This window comes from Ambystoma mexicanum, chromosome 3p, assembly GCF_040938575.1.
Source record: "Ambystoma mexicanum isolate Mex_15411 chromosome 3p, UKY_AmexF1_1, whole genome shotgun sequence".
Classification (NCBI taxonomy): domain Eukaryota; kingdom Metazoa; phylum Chordata; class Amphibia; order Caudata; family Ambystomatidae; genus Ambystoma; species Ambystoma mexicanum.
Window position 1 is genome coordinate 280,439,368 of NC_090925.1, and position 21,596 is coordinate 280,460,963.

Sequence of the window (21,596 nt, forward strand, 5' to 3'; positions counted from 1 at the left end):
TATTGTGGTCTCTGACGACGGCCATGTGCAGTCCCCCTTGGCATCGACTGTTGACCCCTGTCATTGTCGGATGATGATCCTCGGGGGGATTGTAAGGCATGCCGTTAGTGGTGTCACAGGGTCTGTATGGAGCAATCACATGCAACACACTCCTCATGCTTCATCTAGTTGCAGGTACATGCATTGATGGGTGCTGTGCTCAGGTGTGTGATTCAGGGGTTGCACTCGGTTGCACGCCATCTGGCTGTCCGGGTGGTGGTGTCCAAGGGGGGTGCTGAGTGTGGTAGGGTTGATGGGGGCTGTGCTATGTGGCTCTGTGTGCCTTGCTGGGGGGTGTCATGGGGGTGCTGGATGTGGTAGGGTTGATGGGGACTATGCTGTGTGGCTCTGTGTGCCGTGCTGGGGGTCCATGGGGGTGCTGGGTGTGATAGAGTTGATGGGGACTGTGCTATGTGGCTCTGTGTGCCTTGCTGGGGGGGTCATTGGGGTGCTGGGTGTGGTAGGGTTGATGGGGACTGTGCTATGCGCTATGTGACTCTGGGCTCTGCTAGGGGGGAGATACACCTTCATTCACATTCATGTCTTTGCACTCTATGTACTTACCTGCCTCAACAGGTGTATCTGCTCCAGCCTTGGCTTCGCCTACCCCCTCAATTCCTTCAAGGTGCAGCACGCTGCTGCACCTCTCCTCCCACTGTTACAGCTTCAGTGGGGAATGTGGTCCCCCTACTGTGGCAAAGCTTTGCTGTCTGTGGGCTGACAGTAGGTTTCTGACCCACAGCCGCAGGTCGTCCCACCTCTTATGGCAGTCCTTTACTGTCCACCCAGTCACCCCCACAGCTGAGACCTTCTGGGCAGCCTCAGGCCATATGGACTTCCTTGTCTGCTGCGTGGAGTGCCTCTGGTCTGCGCTGAATAGTTCTGCAGCATTCTCCACTATGTACCCAACGAGCACTGTGAGTTCAGGCTCACTGAACCGGGGTTTCCGCTGCCAGCTGGCTGGGATCCTTGATGTCATCTTCCTGAAGGATTTTAGGCAGTCACAGGAACTGTGTGCCTTGTGGCTCCAGAGGATTGCAATGGATTGTGATTTATGTAATGGCCGCCACTCTCTTCCCGGTTTTCGCGATCACATTATTTCCGGTTCTGGTGCTTCCGCCTCCACTGATACCGGCATGGCTGTGGCGGATACGGATGGACCACTGGAATTTCTACCGGTGCATCCATCTCCGTGGGTGTTAAAGTCATGGCGGTGGCACCAATTCTACACTGTGATAGGTGGCGCAGGCTACCAACCCCGTAATTCTCCCTTGTTTCCACATGCATTCGGTTACGGAACCCGTGTCACTGCTATCACATTAAGACTGGATTCCGGACCGGCAAACTTGTAATGAGGGCCGTAGTCTTTTATATGAATGAGTGTGTCTGTCAGCAAATTGGCTGTCCGCTTCATTCCCCACAGCCATCTATTCCCCTGGGTCAGCCTGTGACCAGCGGGGTTTTTATGAGTCCCTTTGAAATTAACAGTTTGATCTTTGAAGTGGGTGCTACACTGACTCACACCTTCTTTTCATGCTTCAGCCACATTTTGCTTTCTTTGAATTCTTTGGGCACCTGCCATCATGTCTGCAGAATAGGGAATTTTGACACCCTCAGCACCATCACATTTTATTGCGTGATTATTAGAGGCTAGGTGTGATATCCAGCAGGATGTGGGGCTTGTCAGGGTGAAGATCCTGCCTTATCCCATTACGGTATTTCCTGAAGTGTCTCTTCAAAGGTGACTGGAGTTGTGTGGGTGAAACATAATAGACATTTGCTTTGGTCCTCCCCCACCTTCTGTTCTGCTTCCCTGCCATTTTCGGTGAGAGCAGTGATATCTTTCTCCATTGTGGCTTTTAAAGCCGTTTTCATTTGCAACTACATGTGCAGGACATTTTTGCTTTTAATGTTTAAAATCATGTCTTGCAGGTCACAGGATTCTTTTATTTCTCATTCTTGGGGGAATTTACCTTGCTGCGGATCCATTGATATTGATGGGTAGGTCCCCTTTGACCACGGTTCTTTAATTTGACATGAACAAAAAGAAAAAGCCAAGCCGTTTTTGGTTGCAGTGTTTAAATTCTTGCCACTCATGTGAACTAAAAGCAAAGCCAGGCCGTTTTTGGTTGCAGTATATAACTTCTTTCCATTCATGTGACAGGTAAAGTAAATCAAGGCCGTTTTTGGTTGCAGTGTTGAAATTCTTGCCACTCATGTGACAGGGAAAGCAAAGCCAGGCCGTTTTTGTTTGCAGTGTTTAAAAGCTGCTCTTTAGGTGAAAGGGACTTCTGTTTGGGGCCTTTAAATGCACCCCACATGTTACTTTTCCTTACTTTGTGTTACTTTTCCGTTACTTTACCATTACTTTCTAAATTACCACAACCCTGTAGCCTTAGTTTGCCATTCCCCTTAGTCTACTCATAATTTGCTTGTTTCGCTCGAAGCCTTTTGTATCGCTGTCCTCCTCCAATCGAACACGTTTGCCTTCCGTCTGCAAAGCACCTGTGAAAACCAGGAGGGATTTCATCAAAGAGGGACCCTTCCCACCATCTTGATTTTCTTGCAAGATTTCCATTTGCCCGCTCTCCACAGGGAGCCCTGCAATCTTCTGGCCAGATGGCGGAGGATGTTCGATCGTCTGAAATTTTTGAGTCAACAGGTCAATGGTTCTTCTGTGAAACCACCCAACATGCTACCACGTGAACCCACGAAGGGGCCCTTTTAAATCAGTAACACTTCATACAAGGATGGGGATGCAGAATAACTCTGAGACCAAATAATAAGACTGACTCAGGAAGTTGCCAAATTCTCTCCCGACTGTTTTATTTTTAATTGTCTAAAACAGGGAGTCACAACTGACATCAACAGATGTTGCACAGCATAAGTCTTGTAGCATTTCATAAAAACCATTTATTTTATAGCAAAACTCATCATTCATCACATCATAATACATGGCAAACTAGGATAACCTATGGGAGATTGTTGTTAGCTTAAAGGGAACATCTAAGTATAAATTCTATATAGGGACGGGTTGTGATTGGGTCTCTACAGTCAGGTGGACAACTTCTGCCCACCCCTAGTGCAAGTCACCTTTAACAGTTATTAAGTACACTGTACATCATTGGCTCTCAAACTATAAAGCCCTTCGCTATATGGCTTCTACAATTGGTTGGCACGCTTGTACCATGTCTGGAACATTCGGCTCACTAGCAGCACGTAAACTGGTACCCCAGGTGTCAATGGGTGGACTTGACCTTGTCTTCCACCCAATTAGCCCAACATCTTTCACCGCTCATGACTTCTGACATTCAGATTGTCTTTGAAGTTGGCCTTGCAAAGTATCTTTGACCTTCAAGGATAACCAGTTCTTGGCTGCTCCATCCTTTGATACCAGGCCAGACAGCTGTTCCAGGCCCCTCCTCGATCTTCAACTGTTTTCTTACTGTTACAATCTTTATTTCACTGGTCTGAGCTTACTAAATATGTGACACTGATGTCCAGAATCCTATATAATGGCGGCACCACCTACAGTCTATTCACTACGTATATCGTATATACTGGAGGGCTGCTTCCCTACTTTGTGCGGGGCTGGGAAAAAAATGGCAAAAAACAAGATATGTCCCTACAGGTAACAGTCTATGGGTAATGCGGTATATAAATTACCTGCACACACCACGTTTTCTCTGAACAAAAGAATTTGCATGTAAATGCAGAGCCAAGGATCATTCTTTTCTGAGTGCACTCATCAGTGGTCCCAGACGGTGTCCTAATGTTCTCTATGCGTTCAAAGATACATCACATGTGTATACGGAGCCAGAATTTATACCATTATCTGGGCCATTTCACTCAATTTTGTCTCTTGATTGAACATAAGATCTAACTAGAAACTGCAAAATACTGTTCATCATTTAATACAAAACATAAATCAATCTTCTATACAAAACCTCAGCAACATTTTGCAAAGAATGTAGCAATATTCTTTTAAAACAAGCTCAACTTCAAACATATTGCATAAAACAACCAAGCAAGAATCATCTAAATTAAACACAAACCATAAATAGCAATAGTGGTTAAATGTCAACAAACAAAGCAGAAAAAACAGCAAATGAAAAAAAGAGAGAAAAATAATAAAACGAAACAAAAGGCTTTCCATTAAGCAATTTCACCAAATATCACAAATGTTGGATGCATATCCTATAATGAGAAATATTGTTAAATAACTACATTTTAACTCGACTTCAATTTTAAGAGTCCAAAAATGTATGTTCCAAGAATGTCAAAGGGATATTCAATTGTTCTTTGTAGTAAGACTTGAGGTTAGTGGCTAGTGTGAGTTGGTTCATGTATGAACACTAGCCCACTATTTCTTACAATTCTGCTAGGGTCTACGTATAGTGCCTGTCCTTCCAAGCATATGCACATCGCCCACACCTTGGTGCTGCAAAAGTCAGCCAGGCGTGGTGAAAATACGTTTCGGCGTGTTGGTCTAAACCCGCCTTCCTCAGGACCTGAGGTCAGATATGTAAGAATACTGCCCCTGAGTTGGGGCTGAATGTAAGGCAAAGGACTGATGTTTCAACCAGAACCCATCAATCAATAGCTACGCTGGGGTCTAAGTGTGCTGAAAAAATGCAGAAATATACTGCAAAGAATGCAGCCAGCAACAAGCCACAGTAACTTATACTGCCGTAGTCTGCGGCACCATGTACAAATCCCTGCCGCCGTCTGTCCTAGCCTCCCGGTCACGTGTACATGGTGCCGCAGACTATAAAAGTATATGAACAGTAAAACATAATTTTAAAAAGTGGAGGAGCACCACTCCCAACCGCTCTCGCCCACTTCCATTTATCAATGCAACTCCAAGGCTCCTGGCATCACTTCCATGAATGCATGCAGGGGGTGTGCTGGACTGACCCGGCCCCATAACACTAGTGACATTTTCAAACGACCGACGCACTTCCCATCAGAATGTCTGCACAACCCACATTAACTTTCCACCGACCAGAAATATAATTTCCATAAGCAGGCTTTGGGGTTCTGGATAACTGGTTCGAGGAGGTGGACATTCCTAAATCTAGCTGATTGCTTTGAATTTTTGCTCCGATTCATCGCGATAACAAACGTGATGTCTGACCCCAAGCTCTGGAATTCCAGAATTCCTTCCCCAGTTTCCCTGGCGCGAGTCTACAGGTGAAGCGTTCTTTATCGCCCATCCGTCAGGCCCGCTCCCATCTGCCTCCTGTCCCCGCCATCCTCCTCCCCGCGCATTTCTATGGGTAATTATTGAGGTGAAATATTTCCAGGACTCCCACCCCCTAGAGGGTGGGGTCTGGAAACAGAGCACATCTCTCCCAGCCAGGATGTCAAACCGCGACTGGCGCTCCCAGGAGTTACAGCGGGAGAGATTTCCGGCCCGGCTAAGCAGAGCTCACTGAAACTTTCTAGAATCCCAGGAGCTTCCCGGGTCTTTGTAGAATCCTCAAAACAAGGTGGAACTTAGCCGGCTTTCCCCACGACAACGCAGAGCTCCTAGGACTTGCAAACGCGTATCGGAGCTTTCCACAGTTTCCCCGGAAATTCAAGAACTCCTCGGAACTTCCCAGGGCGCCAGAACTTTCTAGACATTTCTGGAGAACCCACCAGCTTCCAATACTTCCCGGATGAGTAACACCGGAGGACTCCTCGCTTTTTCCTGTTAGAATCCACCTGAGAGGGCCGCCCGAGTGGGCAGGTATGTGCATGGACGCCTTGTGAGGGGCAATGTCACGCCGTATGATGTTTGTATAGCGCTTACATAGCTCACAGCACTCTGAGCTTTGAACGGCACTCACATATTCGTTGTCGTAGTGCTGAGATGTGTTCTTCTAAAATACTTCTGGTGTAAGGTACTGGTCTGCATAGTGAGTCTCGGTCGGTTCCCAATGTCCCAGTCCAAAAAAGAGCTCAGCAGTTCCCAGGGACAGGGGCGGTTTAATATGCGGTGCGCGGCATAAATCAACATAACGTAACATGTCACATTGTCTGTACACCGAGAGCACATTCTTATAATCCTAGCTCCCACGACCCAAACTGTGCAGTGTGTGATCTTTGGGAAATCAAAGTTCTTCTTCAGTTTGCTTATTGTTCGAAACTGATAGTGCTTAAAATCTTTACTGTTAAGGGCTACAAAACTTAATAGGACGCAAGAAAATGGCGAGGGGCGCACTTTCCTCTTGGCCATCCTTTTCCAAAGCATCGAACGTGTGAATGGCAATCCGGCCTGCCTTTGCAATGCTGTATGAATAAGGCCATGTCCGCATCCATGTAGTCTGCTTTTACGCAACCACATGCTGCCCGCATGGGAACTGTCTGTTCGGGGATTGTCTGGACGGTGGAAACGGCAATAAATGGCAGGGTTCATTATCATAAAAGCTTTTACCAGAGCGCAGTCGGCAGCAGTGCTCGCTTCTCTCCGACCTACAGAACAGAGACCGCAGCATTGCACCTCTACAATAGAGACAGCAGGAGTGCGCGATCCTCCGGGTAGCAGAGACAGCAGCAGTGCACGGCTGCACGCTCCCCTCACACCCGCAGACCGCTGAGAGAGCACCTGGATAGCAGTGCAAGCTTGCCTCAGACACAGCATAGGTCTAGTACAGGAATCGGGAGTAAAAGCTTGCATAACACCCGAATAACACACTCAGCACGGCCAGCAGCAGAGCAAGCTTCCCTGTACCTTACACCCATCTGCAAGGTACAGAGGCATCAGCAGTCCAAGCTTCCTTCAGGCGGGGGACAGGTGGAAGCAAAGCAAGTTTAGCCCACACCCATGTCCAAGCTACAGCAGACGCGCCAGCAGTGCAAGCTTCCCGCGTACCCACGGGAATGGTATAATATGGCAATCAGCAGTGCAAGCTTCGCTCACACTGAACAGGTACAGCACAGGTGCAAGCAGTGTACGCTTCCCTTACACCAGTGTACTAGCTAGCTGCCTAACAGGCAGCCGCAGACAGCGTAAGCATCTCTCGCAGGCAGAACAGATACAGCGCGAGTGCGGACAGTAGGAGTGCAAGCTTCCCTCACACTGAACAGGTACAGCAAAGGTGCAAGTAGTATACGCTTCCCTTACACCAGTGTACTAGCTAGCTGCCTAACAAGCAGCCGCAGACAGCGTAAGCATCTCCTGCAGGCAGAACAGATACAGCGCGAGTGCGGACAGTAGGAGTGCAAGCTTCGCTCACACTGAACAGGTACAGCACAGGTGCAAGCAGTGTACGCTTCCCTTACACCAGTGTACCAGCTAGCTGCCTAACAAGCAGCCGCAGACAGCGTAAGCATCTCCTGCAGGCAGAACAGATACAGCGCGAGTGCGGACAGTAGGAGTGCAAGCTTCGCTCACACTGAACAGGTACAGCACAGGTGCAAGCAGTGTACGCTTCCCTTACACCAGTGTACTAGCTAGCTGCCTAACAGGCAGCCGCAGACAGCGTAAGCATCTCTCGCAGGCAGAACAGATACAGCGCGAGTGCGGACAGTAGGAGTGCAAGCTTCCCTCACACTGACCAGGTACAGCAAAGGTGCAAACAGTATACGCTTCCCTTACACCAGTGTACTAGCTAGCTGCGAACAGGCAGCCACAGACAGGTATTTCTCGCTCACATGCAGAACAGATACAGCACTCGTGCAGACAGTAGGAGTGCAAGCTTCCCTCACACTGAACAGGTACAGCACAGGTGCAAGCAGTAAACACTTCCCTTACACCAGTGTACTAGCTAGCTCCCTAATAGGCAGCCGCAGACAGCGTAAGCACCTCTCGCAGGCAGAACAGATACAGCATGAGTGTGGACAGTAGGAGTGCAAGCCTCCCTCACACTGAACAGGTACAGTACAGGTGCAAGCAGTATACACTTCCTTTACACCAGTGTACTAGCTAGCTGCCTAACAGGCAGCCGCAGACAGCGTAAGCATCTCTCGCAGGCAGAACAGATACAGCGCGAGTGCGGACAGTAGGAGTGCAAGCCTCCCTCACACTGAACAGGTACAGCACAGGTGCAAGCAGTATACGCCAGTGTACTAGCTAGCTGCGAACAGGTAGCCGCAGACAGTACGTGTCGCTTGCAGGCAGAACAGATACAGCGCAAGTGCAGAGAATAGGAGTGCAAGCCTCCCTCAGACTGAACAGGGACAGGACAGGTGCAAGCAGTCTGTGCTTCCCTTACTCCAGTGTACTAGCTAGCTGCCTAACAGGCAGCCGCAAACAGCGTAAGTGTCTCTCGCAGGCGGAACAGATACAGAGCGAGTGTGGACAGTAGGAGTGCAAGCCACCCTCACACTGAACAGGTACAGCACAGGTACAAGCAGAATACCCTTCCCGTACACCAGTGTACTAGCTAGCTGCGAACAGGCAGCCGCAGACAGGTATGTCTCGCTCGCAGGCAGAACAGATACAGCGCAAGTGTAGACAGTAGGAGTGCAAGCTTCCCTCATACTGAACAGGTACAGCACAGGTGCAAGCAGTAAACACTTCCCTTACACCAGTGTACTAGCTAGCTCCCTAATAGGCAGCCGCAGACACCGTAAGCATCTCCTGCAGGCAGAACAGATACATTGCGAGTGCGGACAGTAGGAGTGCAAGCCTCCTCACACTGAACAGGTACAGCACAGGTGCAAGCAGTATACGCATCCCTAACACCAGTGTACTAGCTAGCTGCCTAACAGGCAGCCGCAGACAGCGTAAGCACCTCTCGCAGGCAGAACAGATACAGCGTGAATGTGGACAGTAGGAGTGCAAGCCTCCCTCACACTGAACAGGTACAGTACAGGTGCAAGCAGTATACACTTCCCTTACACCAGTGTACTAGCTAGCTGCCTAACAGGCAGCCGCAGACAGCGTAAGCATCTCTCGCAGGCAGAACAGATACAGCGCGAGTGCGGACAGTACGAGTGCAAGCCTCCCTCACACTGAACAGGTACAGTACAGGTGCAAGCAGTATACACTTCCCTTACACCAGTGTACTAGCTAGCTGCCTAACAGGCAGCCGCAGACAGCGTAAGCGTCTCTCGCAGGCAGAACAGATACAGAGCGAGTGTGGACAGTAGGAGTGCAAGCCACCCTCACACTGAACAGGTACAGCACAGGTACAAGCAGAATACCCTTCCCGTACACCAGTCTACTAGCTAGCTGCGAACAGGCAGCCGCAGACAGGTATTTCTCGCTCGCAGGCAGAACAGATACAGCGCAAGTGTAGACAGTAGGAGTGCAAGCTTCCCTCATACTGAACAGGTACAGCACAGGTGCAAGCAGTAAACACTTCCCTTACACCAGTGTACTAGCTAGCTGCCTAACAGGCAGCCGCAGACAGCATAAGCACCTCTCGCAGGCAGAACAGATTCAGCGTGAGTGTGGACAGTAGGAGTGCTAGCCTCCCTCACACTGAACAGGTACACTACAGGTGCAAGCAGTATACACTTCCCTTACACCAGTGTAGTAGCTAGCTGCCTAACAGGCGGCAGCAGACAGCGTAAGTGTCTCTCGCAGGCAGAACAGATACAGAGCGAGTGTGGACAGTAGGACTGCAAGCCACCCTCACACTGAACAGGTACAGCACAGGGGCAAGCAGTACACGCTTCCCTTACACTAGTATACTAGCTAGCTGCGAAAAGGTAGTCGCAGACAGGTACGCATCACTCACAGGCAGAACAGATACAGCGCAAGTGCAGACAGTAGGAGTGCAAGCCTCCCTCACACTGAACAGGTACAGCACAGGTGCAAGCAGTATACGCTTCCCTTACACCAGTGTACTAGCTAGCTGCCTAACAGGCAGCTGCAGACAGCGTAAGCGTCTCTCGCAGGCCGAACAGATACAGCGTGAGTGCAGACAGTAGGAGTGCAAGCCTCCCTCACATTGAACAGGTAAAGCACAGGTGCAAGCTGTATACGCTTCCCTTACACCAGTGTACTAGCTAGCTGCGAAAAGGTAGCCGCAGACAGGTACACGTTGCTCGCAGGCAGAACAGAAACAGTGCAAGTGCAGACAATAGGAGTGCAAGCCTCCCTCAGACTGAACAGGTACAGCACAGGTGCAAGCAGTCTATGCTTCCCTTACTCCAGTGTACTAGCTAGCTGCCTAACAGGCAGCCGCAAACAGCGTAAGCGTCTCTCGCAGGCAGAACAGATACAGCGCGAGTGTGGACAGTAGGAGTGCAAGCCTCCCTCCCACTGAACAGGTGCAAGCATTATACGCTTCCCTTACACTAGTGTACTAGCTACCTGCCTAACAGACAGCTGCAGACAGCGTAAGCATCTCTCGCAGGCAGAACAGATACAGCGCGAGTGCGGACAGTAGGAGTGCAAGGGTTCCTCACACTGAGCAGGTACGGCACAGGTGCAAGCAGTATACGCTTCCCTTACACCAGTGCACTAGCTAGCTGCCTAACAGGCAGCGGCAGACAGGTACGCGTCGCTCGCAGGCAGAACAGATACAGCGCAAGTGCAGACAGTAGGAGTGCAAGCCTCCCTCACACTGAACAGGTACAGCACAGGTGCAAGCAGTATATGCTTCCCTTACACCAGTGTACTAGCTAGCTGCGAACAGGCAGCCGCAAGCAGCGTAAGCGTCTCTCGCAGGCAGAACAGATACAGCGCGAGTGTGGACAGTAGGAGTGCAAGCCTCCCTCCCACTGAACAGGTACAGCACAGGGGCAAGCAGTACACGCTTCCCTTACACCAGTGTACTAGCTAGCTGCCTAACAGGCAGCGGCAGACAGCTACGCGTCGCTCGCAGGCAGAACAGATACAGCGCAAGTGCAGACAGTAGGAGTGCAAGCCTCCCTCACACTGAACAGGTACAGCACAGGTGCAAGCAGTATATGCTTCCCTTACACCAGTGTACTAGCTAGCTGCGAACAGGCAGCCACAGACAGGTACACGTCTCTCGCAGGCAGCTGCACAGGTAGCAGCAGTGAAATCTTCCCCAACACCCATAGAACGTATATTGCAAAGGCATGACTAGTTTGGTATGTTTCTATCATGCACCGAGGGCCGGGTACACAAATGGGAAGCAGGAGCGCGTGCTTATCTCACCCACACCGGGTAGATAAGAGCAGGGCAAGCTCCATGCCACACGCAGGCTTTTCACTCACTCACCTCACTCTTTCTTCCCGCGTAGGAAACAGTAGTGCAAGCTTCCATACAAACATAGCAATGGCAGGGGTAGCATCTTTCACTCAAAGGTGCCTGGCAGGAGCAGTCTTCCCTACATATGAGTGAACACTCTCTTTCACTCTATATGGGCAATTCCTGGGTCCGATAGAAACAGAACAGACAGATTTAACGGTTAATTGAGAAGCCACCCTCAACACGGGGAGTTCCTTTCCTCCACACTCAAGTGGTTATGCAACAAAGTATTTAACAGATTTTTTTTTTTTAGCCCTTTCTCAGACACATATCATGCCCCATGGATCCCTTCCCATGGGCTAACAAAGAGCCAAGAACCAGGCTGGTGAACAAGAAATATATTGGTATTTATATAAATTAAAAGTAATAGAAATGAGCACACAAATATCAAAAACACTTTATCTGTGGCACAACACAATCAACCTCTCTCAGCTGGATAAAAAGGTTGGACTAATTTAAGAACAATAAATAAGGCAGCGTCAGATAGACAAGGATTTACCAATTACATGATAGGCTATAGTTTTCAGTGCACACTGGGAGGTGAGCTTTGTTAATTTCGAATTTTAACAAAATTCACCCCATAGTGTTCGGCGAAATGGAGAATTAATTAAATGAATATTTTTGGTTAAATAGGCTAAGGATCTATACAGTTTTGACCCCTCCCCCGCTCCCACACCCACTATAAAGGAAAGGGATTCAAAGCAAGCAGACTCCCCCATTTTTTGCTTTCCCAAGCATCCAAATTCCTATAAGCATCCCTTCCCACCCCCCCCCCCCGCACCCCTGAAAAAATGTTATGTTTTAGCAATGCCTTACTCCTCACTTGACTTTTTAGAATCAAAACACTCTCACGGTGTCACATCGAAAGATCTCACAGGGTGAAACGTGCCTGTGAATGTTGAACAATTCTGAGAGATGTGTATCTTTGACTAATGTGTCAGAGATGTTGCTTGAAACATAATGAAACTAAAGTGTTGGCGCTTCCCCTGTAGAGCATCACGAGAGAAGGGGGTCTTGGTGGGGATAAAACCAGGGTACTCATTTGACTAGCCCTCATTACTTGGGGCCCAGGTTTTTGAAGAATATCCTCTTTAAATCAAGAGAGAGAGGGCAATCAGTGAGCGGCCTCTGCGCCCAGCTATGCAGTAACTCACTAATGCTTTGAAGGGGGGAGGGAAGGGGCAGGGTGCGGGCGCTCCTTCTGTTGGAGTTGAATGACTGTTCTGGGAAATCACCCTGATTAGTACTTTTGCGAGGCAGTTCTGGATGGGGCAGTCTGTCTCTGCCCCATATTAGGATATTAGCCCAGTCCTAGCAGGGGTGTCTGACTGTAACAGCGTCGGATTTGAGAGTGATGATTAAGGCCAGGGGATGTCGCCTTTGAGGGCCTATAAAAGGCTGGGTCCAGCAAAGTTTGGTGCAATGCAGAACTGTGCGGTCACCAGAGGGTTGGCAGCCGCCAGCAGTTTTGGGGGTGCCTCCATAGCTAGGATGGTAACAATGCAATGGTGCTCATCATTTAGGGTGATAGGCAGCGGTCGAAGTGTACGAAAAGAAGGAGTGGAACTATGTTGCCTACTGGCCTGCCCCCGCACCCCACACACCACATCGCCACACCCCCTCCCACACACAATACAAACCCCCAAACATATGCACCTGCTGTTTAAGGGAACGTTCAGTGCAGTGCGCAGAAAGTGCAAGTTTCAACTTCTTCCTACACTTTTATTTTAAAATGAAACCATTCCGGAGCGGTTTATTTTTTTAATAAGAGTAAAACTTAATTAAACGAAGTAGAGGAGCACCGCTCCCGCCCACTTCGAGCACTGGTGATAAGGTATCTGAGTCTGGGAGGACATGCGGGTCGAGGGCTTACAGGGTTCTGGGGGAATGTAAACATTGACTGCCCCCAATGGACCGGAGGGGGAATAGGGTAAGCAGCTGAGACGGGTGGCCATCTGAGGTTTAGGGTCATGGGTGGTATGCAGGTTTGGGGTGCTGAGAAGGGGCTTGCAGGTGAAAGGAGGGAGCTTTAGAGACTGAGGACAGGCAGGGCTGGTTGTCGATGTAGGGTGAGGCAGCATACAGGGTTGGGGGAGTTTCAAGCTGACTGGCACCTAGGTATTGGGGCACGCATGGCTGTGGTAGGGATGTGTATGCAGAGGAGGGGGGCATTCGAGGAGGGAGTTTCTGGGCATTGGTAGCATTCAGGGTTGGAGGTCGTATGAAAGGCTGGGTGGGTCATGCAGGGATAGCGACCATTCAGGATGACATGTCATTGAGCCTGGGAGGGGTTTCTGGGCTTGGGGTCCTGCGGGGCATTAGGGTATTTCATTATTGGAGGCAGTCTGGAGAGAGGAGGGTCTGAGGCTGAGGGTACATCCAGGGGCATTTGAGACAGTACTGTTGTAAATGAGGGGTGGGCGGGCAACAGAAAATGCTTGTGGACATTGCTACTAGATTAACCCACCCCAACTGAACCCAGATTTCAGCCAGCAGGCCCCCATATTGTTAGATGTATTTAAATAAACACCAAATCATGTCAGCTTCGCAAACACACTCCCTTTCCGGTTGGACTCCAGTTTTTTGACTCGTTATTCAATCTGTAAGATTGTAAAAGCTGTTAGTCAATATCACTTTATTTGGAGTATCATTTTAGGCCACATTAAAGCAACCTAGTAACCCAATCATATATTATACAAACACACACAAAAATAGATACACATAAAATAATACCCTTCAGGGGATACCCAGCTTCATTTATTAAATCGTTAAACATTTCATCAGTAAGCTTCTTGCTGTAATGCAGGGCTCATCTTAAATACGACTGAAGTGCTCCATGTGCCTATTAAAGTATTTTCAGATAATTAAACCAATAAGGCATGCCAACAAGGTCTAAACCGATATACTTTCATGCCAGGCGTCAGGGAAGTCATTCGAACAGCACTGTATTTATGACAAAAGAAACATGCAAACTGCTTAACAGTTTCCAATTCCATCTTAGAAACAGAGCTACATGCAGCATTTGGCTGTGACAGTGTTAATCTGCACACAATTAAAACACATGTCCATGCTTCCTAGATTTTATTCTTTTACACAAGACGGCACAAAAATGCATCCTCGCCAACACCTCCTTCAATGTAATGTAATGTAAAGTTGTCTTGTGTAACGCACTTCTGCCATTTTGGCGACCTTGATGCCTGTGACCACACAAGAAAGTGTATGTGTGTGTGTGTGGGGGTGGGGGTTGTTAATGGGATAAATGGACAGGCAGCTGCAATTCCTGTGTTGTTGATGCTTGCAGCAAAACAAAGTAGGTGGCTGACTCCTGGAAGGTTTAGAATTCATCTTAACCACTGGCCTTTCTCTGGGTGATGTTCCAGACCATTGCACTCACCCAACAAGCCATTACAGGGAAGAAAGACTATATGCAAATCAGGGTTAGACACACCCCAAAAGTGACAGTCCAGCCAAAACTGCTGCTCACATCCCTTCTTCATGAGACCACAAGCAAACCCAGACATGTTTCGGCCTCACTAGGTGCCATCAGTGAGGAGTAGCTTGGGTCCAGACGGCCGCAGGCACGGGACCCCCACGTCTGGGCATACCAGTCCCAATCGGGTTGACAGCAGCAAAACAAAGACGGTGATTGCTGGAAGGTTTCGAATGAAATATTGTGTCTTGCATTCTGAAGGGAGACCCTACGATTGATCATTTGAAGTTTTCTAGGCACTTGGGCGGGCAAAGGGGTGTGATGGGGCCACAGATGTGAGTAGTGATGCTGCTACGTTGATGCAGGTTTTGTAGGCTGCTTGCTGCCCTGGCCAGGGGCTGGTTGTGTGAGTAGTGTCAGGTGTAGAGAGGTGGGCATGGGAGTCAGTTAGAGGGGGGGAAGAGGAATGTTTAAGTGAGGGTTCAATGTTGCTTCTCCAGTGTACTGGTGTATTTGGTTATCATATTTGTTGAGTAGGGTTCTTGCTGTTCCAATTTACTTTACAGGGCACGGGGAGACCGATCTAATGAGTCTGATCGTTTGGCTCCTGGTTGACACGCTATTTACATTTTCACAAGAGTATTGGTCCAATTCCATTTAAAGGTTGTGGGCGACTCACCTGAATGAGTCCAATCTCCTGTAGGTCTGTGCTAATGAGTTGTCTATAGGTATGTGACTTATTCATGTAAATAGGCAGAGGAGTTTCCGTCTTGCCGATGTTTCCATGAGTGAATGTCTGTTGGTTGAGGTTTCTGCGCAGTCTTGAGGAAGTGTCAGTTTAATAGCCAGGTTTTCAGGGATTTGCTGAAGGCCGAGTGGTTTTCCATTTGCCACAGATGGCTTTATCCTTTGGTGCAAGTATGAGGTCGCTGTCAGTCAAGATTGTGAGGTTTCTGAGCATTGTCATGGCCATGGCATTGGGCTGGGCCTCTGTAACGTGGTGCCTCAAATCATGAGTTCGGGTTTGGTTTGGCTGAGTTTCCATCTATTTGCCCTCATGTTGGAGTCAACGTGTGCGAGACCTACGCTAAGATCTGGCGCATTTGATGGGGAGTTTTTTGGGAACTTGTATATGGCTTGGGTATCATCTACGCAGTTGACACATGGCCTCATTTATTTATCATTTGCAGGAGTGGGATGATGTAGAGGGGATTTCATATGTTTTGTTTCTGTCCTGCTGGTGAGAGATTAAATGATCCTCGTCGTGTTCATTTTAATTCATTTTCCTCTGTTTTTAGCAGTGTCTCGTGGCTGGTATTCTCGAAAGCGCTGGTGATGTCCAGTGAGACAGAAGAGTGTGTTAGATGACTTTAGATCTGCATTGTTTTTTAGAATGTCCAATATAGACCATGGTGTGGATTCTGTTCCACTTGTCAGCCAGGATCCGTGTTGTTTTCAACCTGCTCCCGATGCTGTTGGTAAATAAAGTTCTGAAAGATTTTAGCAGTGAATGTTGCATTGGACATTGGTTGGTAGTTTTCTGGGTCGTTGGGACCAGCTGTGGGTTTTTTGAAGAGAGGTTGAAGGAAGGAAGCTGTTTTGAAGGTGCGAGGGATGATAGCTTTTCAGTGGAAGCCTCATCGAGCGCTAGTCTTGGTTGCTTTCTAGATGGTGGGACTGCACAGTTCTTCTGTTGAACATCCTTGATTCCTAGCGTTGACCATGGCTTGGAATTATTGAATGAGAATGGACAAAAGCCCATCAGTGCTGAAATGGGTGGCTCCCTTGTTTCTATTTATGATGATGTTGATGTTGCTCCTTAACTAACTATCTAGGAGGTACAGGATTTGTGGGATTATGTTTCTGAAATGGACTGCAATATCACTCTCATCCACGCAGAACATGGAGAGTGTGCGGATCATCCCTCGAGCTAAGTCTGAATACAACAAGTTAAAGGTAAATGGTAGGCAGGTTCATCTGTAAATTCTTCATAGAACCTAAAATGTCTCTCTGTGCCTCCTTGTGTGTCATTCTTACTAATCAGTCAATGTTGATAATTGACAGGGCATAAGACGGATAGACTGGGGGAGTAAGTTCCTGTGCAACTCCCTGAACCACATGTGCCATCTGAGGAGTGGGATCAACAATGGCGAGCACAGGGAAGAATCAGGAATTGGCGGCATTTAAGGGAAAGCGGTAACTGAGGATTGGTGCATTCAGGGGTGGGGATGCATGCAGAGTGTAGGGTATGCAGGTTTGGGTGCATTCGCGGCTGTTGGCTACCTGAGAATTGTAGACATACCGGGCTGGGGTTGTTGTACACTTTGGGGCTTCTAGGGCTTGAGTCCTGCAGTTTGGTGCATCTGATGTTCAGGGTTTACAAGCCTGTGGGTAATGGAAGCCAAGGTTTATGCAAGGTTGAAAGTCATGCAAGGCTCCACCTCGCCTGGCGCGTCCATCACTTCATATTGTTTCAGATTGCTTCCTAATGCACCCATCTCTGCTCGCTTAAGCAATCATAGCTGTCCCGTACTTTAAAATTAAATATATCCTGGGGGAGTGATGTGGCACTCCCATATTGGCCCCTTCTGAGCCAGAAACTGATCACTATGGGGATGCCGGGCCATTCCCCCTTGTTAGTGTCCATGCCGCGTGGGCTCTCTGTGCGGGAGCACCTCTGATCACAGAAGCACTGGTTTGGTTTGAGAACCTTGCTGTCATCGCCATTCCTCTCAGAACTCCAGGCGCTCTCTCACAAGAGCGCCATGCTGAGAGCCCTGCTGCCAGCTCTGTCACCCACCCAGAGCTCTTGGTACGGGACTCCCGTGATCAGGGGGAGCGCCGCGCTGTGAACCCTGAGAGGAGTGGTGCTCCTCCCCCAACCACACCCACAGACATGACCTGGGCACCAAGCCTCCCCACCCCCTTCTCCTTACTTTACAGAGGTGAAGAATGCCCCCCCCCGACAAGCCACGCCCCTCACTGGAAATCAATCTTTGGTGGGCCATAAATTGCAGATACTGCCCGCCACCTTGCCCATGACCCCCACCATCCACTCCAATACATTGCTGGGTGGCCCAGCTCCTTCGTAAGTCCTGCCCCTTGCCTCCTCATCACATTGGGTATGTCCCAGAAACCACTCCTAGCAGGTTTCTTTTTTTAAACACTCCTCTCACCCATTTGTGGACATAGTAGCTTTATAGACCACACCCTCGGGCCGTATTGGGAGTTCCGGGTCCCGAAGAACGAGTTAAAAGTCCTTGTGTGTGGCTTAATTGATTATTCTGATTGTGCTGTCCTCTGAGGAGGGGGGAGAGGGCTTAGGGGAGCGCAAGCGTGATAGCCTGTTTGTGACCTATGGAAAAGGCAGTGAAGAGAGGAAGGCCTCTGCGGCTACAGTGACTAAATGGATACATATCGGAAGGCTTGGAGGAGTTTGCAGGAGTGCCGCTCCCTCTGATTGTGCAGTAACCGATCGATCAGAAGTGGGGCAGCCTAATGGGCAGAGGCTCTTGGGGTTCCACTTGACATCTGCGAGCAGTGACGTGGGCTTTGCCCTCTGCCCTCATGTCTCTTATAAACTGCAACTGGGCGTGTTGCCAGAAAGAAATGTGGGTTCAGTGATCCTTGCAGATCAAAACCTTCCCTCTTAAATTATTCTTATTGGTAAAGTTAATGGGTGTTGCATTATTCTGATTTGTAATTCCATGTTATTGAGCTCTGGCGCCTGATAGATAGTATGTCATTCTTATTATAATATGTTTATTGGGCGTGGACCTAGCTTCGGGAAGCGAGGGATCACTTTACCAATCATAGAGGGAAGGACACAGTGAGAGAAGCAGAGATACAAGGGAGCAGGGAGGGGCAGGTTGGGTGATTTGGCAGCAAGGGATCTACAAGCAACCAGGGGAGGAGACAGTGGGGAGAACATCACCCAGTCAAAGGTGGGGTGGGGATCTGAGGTTGTGGATCTAGGTGTTAGGGAGGAGCCACTTCCTGAATGTAGATGAGGGAGGGCCAGTGTGGTGTTGATGGGAGGAGGTTCCAGAGACTTGGTGTGCTGTCAGAGAAGGCCTGATTTCTGGTTCTTTCCTTCCTGCACCAGCGGAGTACCAGGCTGAACATGTCCTTACTTCTGGTGGATCGTAGGCCAACGGAAACGCTCAGTGAGGCCGCTTTGAGACTTTTGGACGATAGCCTTGTAGATGATGCATCAGGATTTGAAGAGGAAACGTTCTTGCAGCGGGAGCAAGGGCAATTTGATGAGGATCGGGGAGATGTGGTCAAATTTGGGGAATCATGAGAAAGCAAGGAGACTATGAGGGTGTAAGGGGTAGTGGGGATGACCATACGTATGCTAGGCAACACCAGAGACCAAGCCTGCACCATATAGGCCACGGCTTGCACTAAGCACCCCACAGTTTACTGCAGCAACAATCTCGCAGAGCCTTGAACCTGTGAGCCACTACATACAGGAAAGACACCTTTTAGGAAACCATTCACCAGACCTAAACCGAGATCTATCAGGAGGCACCTGAGCGGTGCTGTGAATGCAACTTTCAGACAAAGAGACAGTGCTGCAAAGCCATACCAAGAGCAGTGGTGCGTTGCAAAGACGCTCGTGGCTTTTGACATATATAAACGTAAATGGAGATCTCTCACATACAAATAATAACCCGTTGGGGGCACAGCTAGGTCAGGAGGTACCTCCCCACAACAACATTTTACCAACACCCTTCAGCAAACACGCGACTGCTCGGTTCTCTCTCTCCTAACGTGGGCATCCCCCCAAATGATGCCTGTGCTTTGACTTTTAGGGGACGTCTGCTGCTCCTGCTGTACAAATAAAATTCCTCTCTTGCGTCACTAAGAGTACCGCGCTACCATATATATTGCCCTGCCCAATTCTAGCACACCCCCAAATGTAAAGCGTCCTCCTGCTCTTGAGCTATGTTTGCACTATAAGCAATGAAATAAAAATAAAATATAGTGCTACATGCGGGAGGTGAGTCGCGCAGAAGGTCGCGCAGCACGTTCCCACTGGTTATCTTGGCTTGTTAAGTGAAGTTGAAAACAGTAGAAAACAGAGCTCAGCTAATCCAGGGCATTATCAGTGGCTGCCAAAGCCACTGTTCTCAGATAGGTTGAGCAAAACACATAGAGTAAACGTGGAGTATGGATGAATTTGAGCGACTGGAAAAATACTGCAGAGCTGGGAGAGAGTCAGCCGAAACACAGCAGCTGAGGACACAGCATCAACTCTGCAAAGCCGAAAGAGCTGTACCGCCGCTAGTCACAGGCCGTGCATGCACCTGAAACAGCACGTGGGTAGCATCTAGTCAGCACAAAGTTAGGTAGGCCGTCAAAAGGTTGGTAGTGCCGGGGCAGGGTCTGTCACTTACTTGGCACACCGCACACCTCTGAAAGACTGCCAGGGGTTTTTGATTATTTCTTAACCTTCCAGCCATTATCTCTTTTGTTTTGCTGTACTCACCCTAAGTGGGACCGGTATGCCAAGACGTGAGTCCTGTGACTGCTGGTCCGAAAGACCCGAGCTGCTCCTCACTGATGGTGCCCAATGACGCTGAAACATGTTTGAGGGTGCTTGTGGTCTCGTACAAAAGGGATGTGGCGAAGCAGTTCGGGCTGGACTGCCCCTCTTGGGGTGGGTCCAAGCTTGGTTTGCATATTGTCTTCCACTTTTGTAATGGTTTGTCAGACGAAGAACGATGGTCTGGAGGGTGGCCCAGAGCAATGCCAGAAATTAAGAATAATTCTAAATCTTCCATCCATTACCTCTTTAGTTTTGTTGTAGTCACTCAGTGCTGGGATAGTGCCAGTCACAGGACAAGCGCTGAACTGAAAGGCCGGTCCACTAGTGTAGTGTCTAATCCATCCAATGCTGGATTTATGCCTCAGAGAAAATCGGTATTGTATAGGTGAGGGTCTGTGAGGGGCGTATATTTGAAAGGCCAGTAGGCAATAGCTTAAGTGGGATGAGAAATCGAAGGGGGGGCTCTAAAACTTCACAGCATTTCAACTGAGGGTGTGGCTAAATAATAATGGCCATGGCCTAGCAAATACCCTTGAATTAAAAATAAAATCCCAAAAATAGATGGTTCAAGATTACCTGCTATTTACATCAATGTATAAATATAACTAGAAAACGTTTTTGGTTTTGCTTGCACCTTTCTTTGCGCCAGTATTTCGTGCCTTCACTTATATGACTTTTTTATTTTTGTGATACTTCTAGGCCCTTTTGGACATCCAAAACGGCCTAGAATTATCACAAAAATAAAAAATCTACACACAGACGGACTTGAATGCTTTCATTTATTCGTTGGGAATAGCATAAGTCATATATGTGAAGACAGGAAATACTGGCGCAAAGAAAGGTGCAAGCAAAACCAAAAAGGTTTTCTATTTTTACTAATGGAGTTGAGGAGCTCATGGTCTCTGTGTATGCATACACCTGTGCCACAAACTGAAGGTTAACAAAACAGAATCTCTAATTCAAAAATTCCAATTTCCAAATAGATTTGGAGAAAAACTATCAGTCGCGAGAGTACAAATCTAAGGGTATTACCAAAAAGCACCTCAAATTGAACCACTATAAATGTAACTATCTAATCTAGCTGCCTAAAAAACACATTTTCCTGATATTTTTCAGACAGCGTTACAAATAACATGCATTTCTTTCCACTCACACCCCAACAGCAAAAAAAATACTTTTTACCTTACTAGTAGCTAGGGATTCAAACCCAGGCCCTGCTGGTGACCAGCAAGCATCACATTGCACTGTGCTAGTCAGTAGGTGTTGGCTTTCTTTTGTTTCATTCAATGAAGAAGTCTATTGAATGAACCAAAATAAATCCAGCACCTACGAAATGGCACAGCACTGTGATATTTAGTAGGATTGGCCGAGTGGATTCCTTTTGTTTCATTCGATAGCCTACTTGAAACATAAAG

At 48.4% G+C, this 21,596-nt stretch overlaps 1 protein-coding gene across 1 annotated transcript in view; it reads left to right on the forward strand.

Moving 5' to 3' along the window:
- The first annotated feature begins 5,370 nt into the window (after positions 1–5,370).
- Positions 5,371–21,596, forward strand: part of COL20A1 (collagen type XX alpha 1 chain) — a 686,383-nt gene continuing 670,157 nt past the window's right edge. The window contains exon 1 of the mRNA XM_069650801.1: positions 5,371–5,773. The gene's annotated coding sequence lies outside the window, so the exon portion shown is untranslated. The remainder of the gene's footprint in view (positions 5,774–21,596) is intronic.